The 8371-nt window shown below is 48.6% G+C and overlaps 1 long non-coding RNA gene across 1 annotated transcript in view; it reads left to right on the top strand.

Annotated features, from left to right (window-relative positions):
• Positions 1 to 1329: 1329 nt before the first annotated feature.
• The window catches only part of LOC112550762, a 72584-nt gene continuing 65542 nt past the window's right edge, over positions 1330 to 8371 (top strand). The window contains exons 1-3 of the long non-coding RNA XR_003094758.1: positions 1330 to 1385; positions 2065 to 2179; positions 2838 to 2911. This is a non-coding gene — a long non-coding RNA (uncharacterized LOC112550762). The remainder of the gene's footprint in view (positions 1386 to 2064; positions 2180 to 2837; positions 2912 to 8371) is intronic.

The following is an 8371-nucleotide window of genomic DNA, read 5'->3' as shown; positions in this document are numbered from 1 at the left end:
AGAACATTCTGTATTCTGAAGTCTGCAACAGTCACTTTAATCCAGCCTTCTTGTACAGAGCCAGGGTAGCACATGTGATGAGATCCTATTTTAGAATTTTCCACAACACTGAACAATGTTACATGCCACTGAGAACATTTATTCCACCAACAATGGCTAAGTGTGTGGATAGATAAAACTATTTTGTTTTGCACTTCTACATACAGAATAACAATTTCTTTGCAAGGAAGTATTCAGAGGCTAGATTATCACCTAAAATATTTTGATATATGGTACTGTTCTTTTCTTTCTCTTATATAAACAAAACTACTGGACATTCTGAATGCAACTCTGAAATGAATGGTAGGTCAGTGTTTCTTACTAAGGAAACTGAAATTTTCACACAAGACTTATCATTTTATCAAATTTAGGGTCAGTTGCAGTACAGCAAAGACCATTTAGCCTTATCTAAACATCACTACCCCCCAAAAAATGTAAGTTTGCAGTACCCTTTTGTGTAGTCAAGAGCATTGCTGAAATTGGACTAATGCCAGGGTTAAATTAAAAGGAGATTTAAAATGCCTAAGTAATGATATTGCCAGTACACTGGATAGTAAGGGAACCCAATGAATATAAATAATGAACTAAAAATCTATTGAACTATACAAAATCTTTAATTTTTCTCCATTTCAAATGTATCAGATTATATATTTGAATGTTTCTTTCAAATCAGTATAAATTATTGTATGTAGCCTGCATGCCTTGATCTTTAGCTGCCATGACAACAGGATACAGAGAAATATATTTCCATAACAATCTTGGCCAATGTTTAGTATCACTGCTACTTTTTGTGAGAGTGCTGCTTGCACCAGGAAGAAAATAGCATCGTTTTCTATTACTTGAAAAGAGCTTTTGTTGTAATAATTGAAGAAAAATGTGCACAAAAGTGATCATTTGGGGTTGGGGGTAGGGAATGGAATGCCAGTGAAATGATACAGAGTAAAGATAGACTGCTATTTCCATAGTTTTTGGAGGTTGAATTCTCCATAGTTTTTAACCAACTTCCTTGGTACTATTATTTTGATATTTAGAGGAAGTTATAGTGAAATAATGTTACCTTTTGTTCAAATTGTTCGATATTTGTCAAAAAAACATAAAAAAGCTTTACTAAATGGATTTTAATTATTGTGTGGTTTTTGTAAATTTGTAAGCTGTACCCGTCGGGCTTCATATAGCTACTCCTGAATAGCTTGGGATTGATTGTTCTTATCCTGTCTCTGGTTTCCCTCAGGCACTCTCTCTGATCATGCATCACCTCCCAAGAGAAGCCCCTGATATTTGCCCGCTGCATCTAGATGTTCTATCCAAGAGTGGGAGGCTCCCTCAAAGCTGGGACTTGCTAGGAGGTATTGCCAGTGGATGTTCCTGGGGAATCCATCTCCCCTATACCCCTTTCCATGCGCCAACCAGTTGGATTTATCTGGGTGTTATACAGCCTGAAGACTTCAGGTGCCAAGCCTAGTGGTGTGACCTTGATCTGGGCCTCGAGTGTGATGGCCTGAATGAGGTGTCTGGTTTGCAAGCTGCTTAACGGACAAGGGTCCTTTGTTTTTGGACCAGTTAACATGGGCCTGGGTTACATCTGTCATTCTTGTCCATGACTTGGGACCGTGTGCTTACTGGCCACTGAGCAGCCTACTCAGCTTTCAGAGTCTTCACCTGGAGTCTCTGAGGGCTCCTGGTTCCTTGGCATTAGGAGTGAGGCATGCAACCATCCTCTGGCCTTAGGGGCAACCAAAATGTAGAAGAAAAGAATGAATCAAAGTGTCAGGGAGGTACAGTTTCAACTCCCTATTCATGTGCCTCGCATATGCTACTGCGGTCTGTCCCTTGGCATCTTTTCTGGTCCTGGTGCCAAGCACCACTCTAGTTGTGGGGTGGACCCATCTTTGGGACCCCATCCTGGGCCCCACTGTGGAGGCAGCTCTGGTTGTGCTGGGGGGAGTGTACAACCACCTCTCAACTGTTGCTCCCTGGCATTCTTTCTGCTGCCAGTTTTTATCTGAGCCAGCTGGTGTTTTTCAGTGACATCGTCACCGTGTCCAGTCACCGTGCTCCAGCCACATAAACAAGTGACTGAAGAACCGTGCAGGCAGTTTGCTCAGCTGCAGCCAGTTCCCACTCACCACACCCAATGTAGGTAAGTATTTCCCCATTATGGGGCTTCTATGGGTATTTCCCCGGGACTGTGGGGCTTTGCTGCCATGGTACTGGCCCCAGAGAAGGGGTTTCCACAGCTTTCCTTTCATTGCCCTGGGACATAGACCTAGAGGCAGAATAATAATATTCAGGTTAAATCCCATATTTTATTATGAGGTTGATATGTGAATAAAATACCTATAGTATTTTGGCTTTCTCATTCTCCTATCAAGTCAATGGACAATAAAATGCTGTACTGCAAACAAAATAGGTACAGAGAGTACTTGGAAGTAGTTGAACTGTTTTTTTTGTGGGGGGGAGGAAGTTCTTTCTGGTTCAATGTTCTGCAATTTCATGTGATTTTGAATAAATGTTGGAGTAGGGAGGAAGAGAAGTGTGCTGTTGGGCTGAATTCTGGATCATACCAGCTGATGAAAGAGGTTTGAAAAAGTAAAGGCATGGCACTGAGAATTCGGGTTTTTCTGGGCTCCTACATTGAGGAGATTCTGATAATACGTATATGTGATGAGAGATTAATATAGCATTTCTGACATACCAGGACTTATTTCCAACTTAATCAACTAGTTCTAGGTCTTGTCGTAAACTAAGGCTGATCTATGGACACTGTGTTCATGAAAGCTTCTATCTTATTTTTTCAGAAGAGATGGGTGTTCTAATCACATTCCAATTTGAACAGCTGCATTCTAACACAATATTTCAGCTTTGATTTCAAGTAAGCATTTCCTAATCTATTATTTTGTGCAACCTTATTTTAAACTGACATATTCTGTCCTACGGGCAATTACTTTTCAAAAAATTGAGTCGTTGCATTTCCCTAGTATTGCACTGCTGCATAAAAACACATATTATGAACTGTACAAACTAAATTAAAGGAGCAGATCTGTGATGTTGCTTCTTCTTTGCTCTTACATCAACAGGGGAATTTTGGAACTTGTTAAGAGAAGAATTGTTGAATCAAAGTAGTGAGTTCTAGAGAGAAAGCAGAGCTTGTGGAATATTTATTTTTCCAATACATGTCTCTTGACCAGCACATTTAAACTGCAGTCTCTCATTGCTATATAAACAATGCTGCAAAAATGGAACCATTTCAAACACATTTTGAAGCCATTATGAAACATTTGGCCTATACAGAGTAATGTGTTGAATTCCACAGGATGCCAATTACTTGCAGAATTCTTGAAAACTCTTGATAATTGTTATCTACAAGAAAACTAGAAGTGACACAGTCCACAGGAGTTAAAGATAATTGTCTATACTAGCAATGAGTCTATTTAGCTTTAGGTCTAACATAATTTTTTTATTAAGACATTTTCAAAGGTCTCTAGAATTCAAATAAAGTATTTTTCCTAAAGTAACAGAATAAAAAGATTTACTGTATTTACCCAAATCTAAGACAACCCTGAATTTAAGACAACCCCCCAATAAGTAGATTAGATACATGGAAAAATTATAAATTCATTATAATTTTCCAAGTATAGCATCTAATTATGGGAGGAACATCTTAAATTCATCTCCACCACCAGTGCAGTGGAGAAAGCAGTGGTAGGGGGCAGGTGATGGGGATCAGGCAGTGGGACAGGTAGTAAAGGGTAGGCAGTGGTGGGGACAAAACATAGCACAGGCAGTTGGAGCACAGGTGGGGGGCGTCCACACATGCAAGCATGTGCGCTTGCAGCAGCTCAAATAGAAGCGGTGCACATTTGAGCTGGGGCTTTTTGTGTCAGTGCATGTGCTTGGACATGCACTTTGTTGTGGAACAAATTGTGACACTTGGGGCAAAATAACCCTGCCTGGTTCCTCCCGGATCTGCAGCCAGGGGCACCTAGAACCTGGGGCCAGCACCTGTACTGTCCCCAGCAGTATAAAAGGCTGCCCTGTCCTGGCCCCAGCAGTACAAAAACCTGCCCTGGCCAACAGCTCAGGGTTACTTGACCTCAGGAGCTTCTGGGGCCCGACCAATTGGTATCTGGGGACACTAGTCCCTTGTGTCAGCTAGACTGCTGAGATACTGTCCCAAATTCACTTTTTAAAATATCCCAAAATCCACATTCTTCCACAATTAGAACAAAAGAGAGAGAGAAAGGGGGTTTGATCAGATGGGCAATGTTTTATTGTTATATTTACAATGTTAAAGAAATTTGGAAACCTATCTGTGTCTCTAGCATCATAATAAAAGAACTCCTAAATATCTATATGTTTTAATGTTTTCTTTGGGTTTCCTTATCACATGGTGGGTGTGTGATAGGGGGATGTGGGGTTTGTAGGAGGGGGTGGGAAGCGGGGTGGGTGGATGTGGGTGGGTGTGGAGGGATGCGGGGGATGTGGTGGTGGGGGCTGCTTAGGAGGGGGGGGTCCCCTGCATGAAAGCTGCATGCCCCCAGCAGCTGGTGAGGCATGGCAGCAATGGCAGCGGTGGGAGCATGGTGGCAGTGGTAAGCGGGGAGCTCCCACAGATGCCTCTGGCACTGTTGGCAGCGGGGGGAAGGGGTGGTGAGTAGTAAGCACCCATAGACACCACTGGCAGCAACAGTGGTGGCCAGCGGCGATCGCTGACTGCCCACAAACACTACTGGTGCTGTGGGGTGGCAAGCGGCAACCACCTACAGGCATCACCAACAGTGTCGGTGGCACCTTTTTTGAGGGGGTGCACTACCGTGCTCTGGGAGTGCACGTGCACCCCCTATGCATTGCCAATGGTCCCCTGTCCCCCACAGGGCATAGCCCCCCCCAGCACATGGACTACCCTGCCTGCAGGGTCCCAGGACCCCCCAGGGGTGACAGCTCTCCTTCCCCGCTGGTCTCCAACCCTCAGCTCATTCCCCTGCTCTTCCCCAGGCTCTGGAAGCTGGAGATGAGCAGGAGAACAAGCAGGAGGTTGTAGAGATTAGGAGAATGAACAGGAGGCTCATTCCTTCCACCCTTGTTGGTTCCCCCAGCTCCTCATTCATTCCCCTGTTCCCCATTCATTCCCCCATCCACCATGCATTCCTCCTGCGCCCTGTTTGCTCCTCCTGCTCCCCATTTATTTCCCTGCTCCCCACTCATTCCCCCTGCCCCCTGTTCATTCCCCCCTTCCTATTCATTCCCCACACCCTCTGTTCATTCTCCCAGCTCCCCGCTTGCTCTCCCAGCCCCCACACACTCACCAGCAGTAGCAGAGAATGAACTGGAGGCTGCAGAGAGCAGGGGAAGTCTCCAGCTTATCTCCAGGGGCTTGTCTCCAGTGCTCTGCTCATCTCCATCCCTCTGCTCCTTCCCCTGCTTGTCTCCAGCCCTGGGAGGGAGCAGGAGGCTGAGACTGCCCCTGGAGGCATTCCCCTGCTGTCCCGAGGCTAGAGACAAGCAGGGAAAGAAGTAGGGGCCTGGAGACAGCCCTGGAGACATTCCCCTGCTGTCTCCAGCCCCCTGATCCTTCCCCTGATCCCCCAAGGCTGGAGACAAGCATGAGCATGAGGAGTGAGATTGGATGAAGCCATCCCTGGAGACACTCCTCTGGTGTCCCCATCTCTCCTGAGGCTGGAGACAAGCAGAGGAAGAAGCAGGGGACTGGAGACAGCCCCGGAGACATTCCCCTGCTGCCTCCAGCCTCAAGAGAGCAGAGGACAGCAGAGCAATGCCTCCGGGGCTGTCTCCAGCCCCCTGCTCATTCCCCTGCTGTCTCCAGCCTCCCAAGGTCCCCCCACCTCCTCCAGGCCCCCAACCCCCTGCTTACCTGCCAAAAGTTTGGTCTGGGTCCCTGCATCTTGCATCGCTGCCTGCCCCACACTGGTAGGCAGTGTGTTTCAGGAGCCGGGAAAGGGCCAATCATAGAGATGCTCTGGTACTCTGGAGGACTGAGCTTCCAGTTGCCTCAGGGTCCGGTCTAGGACCATGCCTTGACATGGTTTTTTCCCCCAGGTTTTTGTTTGACCCTTGGATATCCAGAGGTCTAATTTTCTCCCCATGCTGCAAACATTTTTTCATTCCTGCACATGCCTCTTGCCCCACCTCAAAGGGGTTTGAGATGGGGCAAGAGGCACGTGTGCACTCATCTGAACATGCCCGTGGTGGGAGCAGCAATAAGGGGAAAGCAGTGGAAGTCAGCACTGGGGATAGACAGTAGGTGGCAGGTGGTGGTAGAAGGCAAGCCATGTGGAGGTGGTGGGGAGGCAGGTGGTGGGGGAAGGATTGGGGGCAGGCAGTGGAGGGGAGGTGGTGGTGGAGACAGCCAACTTGTTCCCTGCTGCCTGTCCCCCCTGTCTCCCCGCCCCCTACTCCTGTCTGCCATGCTGCTTCTACCCTGCCATAGCCTTAGGTCTCTACCCTCCCTTCCCCTGTCTCCCCCATGCCACAGCCTCTACCCCCCACTTTCCCTGCTGCTTGCCCTTGCTTAACACTAGCAGGCTGTGTCCCCACTTTACCTTGGAGCAAAGAACACAGCCCCAGCTTGGCCCCATAGAAGCAGTGCAGAGCCATCACCCCTGCTATGGTGCCAGGCTGAGGACATACTTCATGCCCCCAGGCTGGAGATGGGGGCACAAAGCCTGCCAGTATCAAAACAAGGAAGCAAGAAGGAAGAGGCTGCAGGGAGGGAGGGTGGGGGCCTGACACTCTGTTGGGGAGAGGCAGAGGGTACAGAAGTGGTAATGGGAGAGGTAGCAGGGTTGGGACAGGAGTCAGAGCTGTAGCATCTGCCTACCCTGCTTCAACCTCATACTTGATTCCAAGACAAAGGGCTTTTCTGCCCTTATTAAATGGGGGGGAAAAAGACCTCATCTTGGAATTGAGTAAATACAGTAAATGCTTGTTCCACATCTGTTACCACTTAAGCTGGATGCTGAGTTCAATTAGGCCTTAAAATATTTGCATATTTCTTCACATCTTCATTATGTATCGCACTTGAGTCACCCATAATTTAGCTCTTCTGATATCTACCAAGCTCTTATAAGAAGGGAGGGCAATTATTTGGGCTGGGGGGCTACTGTGGCAGTGAAACTCACACTGCCAGTCCCACTTCAAGAGGGATGTGGACAACATTGAGAGGGTCCAGAGGAGGGCCACCCGCATGATCCGGGGACAGCAGGGCAGACCCTACAATGAAAGGCTACTGGACCTGAACCTGTTCAGCCTTCACAAGAGAAGGCTGAGGGGGGACCTGGTGACCATCTATAAACTCACTAGGGGGGACCAGAAGGGTTTGGGGGAGACCTTGTTTCCACTAGTGCCCCCCGGGATAACAAGGAATAATGGCCACAAGTTGTTGGAGAGTAGGTTCAGATTAGACATCCATAGGAACTACTTCACAGTTAGGGCGGCTAGGATCTGGAACCCACTTCCAAGGGAAGTGGTGCTGGCTCCTAACCTGGGGGTCTTTAAGAAGTGGCTCGTTGCCTACCTGACTGGGGTCACTTGAGCCCAGTTTCCCTCCTGCCCAGGCAGGGGGTCGGACTTGAAGATCTACAAGGTCCCTTCTGACCCTACTTCTATGATTCTATGATTTCCCCTCATCCCCACAGGGGGCTTGGGCTGCAGATGGAGCTGGGACTGTGGACCTCTCCTGTGTACAGATTCTGCCACCATGGGGAGGGAACAAGGTGTCAGCCCCTCCCTACAGGGGCTGGGTGGGGTCTACCTGACACAGCAGTGAGACTCCCGGTCCTGTGAGGGGTCTGTCCAACCCCCACTGCAGTAGTGGGGCCCAGGCAGGTCAATGGGTGATGGGCTCTCTGCACCTCCCACTGTGCTTGTGCTACCACAGCCCAGACTTGCTCCTTCATGCTGCCAGGCCAGGCCCTCCCCAGCTTGCCTCGGGGGAAGGGGGGTTCCAGTCCCAGTGAAAGAGCCTCCACTGGGCACGCTACATCCTTCCCCCTCCTGCCCATGGAACTGGGGCCACATGAGCCTGGCCCAACCCTGAGGTGGGGCTGAGCAAGTGGCTGGTTTGGCCTGAGAAGGCACCACAACAGGTAGAACAGGCAGCACTGGCTCTGAGGGGTTGGTGTCAGGTCTTAGGAGTTGCCATCAGCCCCTTGCCATGAGCATGGCCCCAGTCTGTTTTTAACGGGTTACAGTGCAGCAGCCCCAGCTTGGGAAGATGCTGGTGCAGCCCTAACACTTCACCTGGGATCCCAGCTATACTGTCCTGCTGCACTGCCATACCCCTCAGGAATGCTGTCCTGCTGCACTACTACCC

The sequence above is a fragment of the Alligator sinensis genome, unplaced genomic scaffold (genome assembly GCF_000455745.1).
Source record: "Alligator sinensis unplaced genomic scaffold, ASM45574v1 scaffold173_5, whole genome shotgun sequence".
In the NCBI taxonomy this organism is placed as follows: Eukaryota; Metazoa; Chordata; order Crocodylia; family Alligatoridae; genus Alligator; species Alligator sinensis.
Note: the sequence above shows the minus strand (reverse complement) of the source record. Positions and strands in the feature narration are given on the sequence as shown.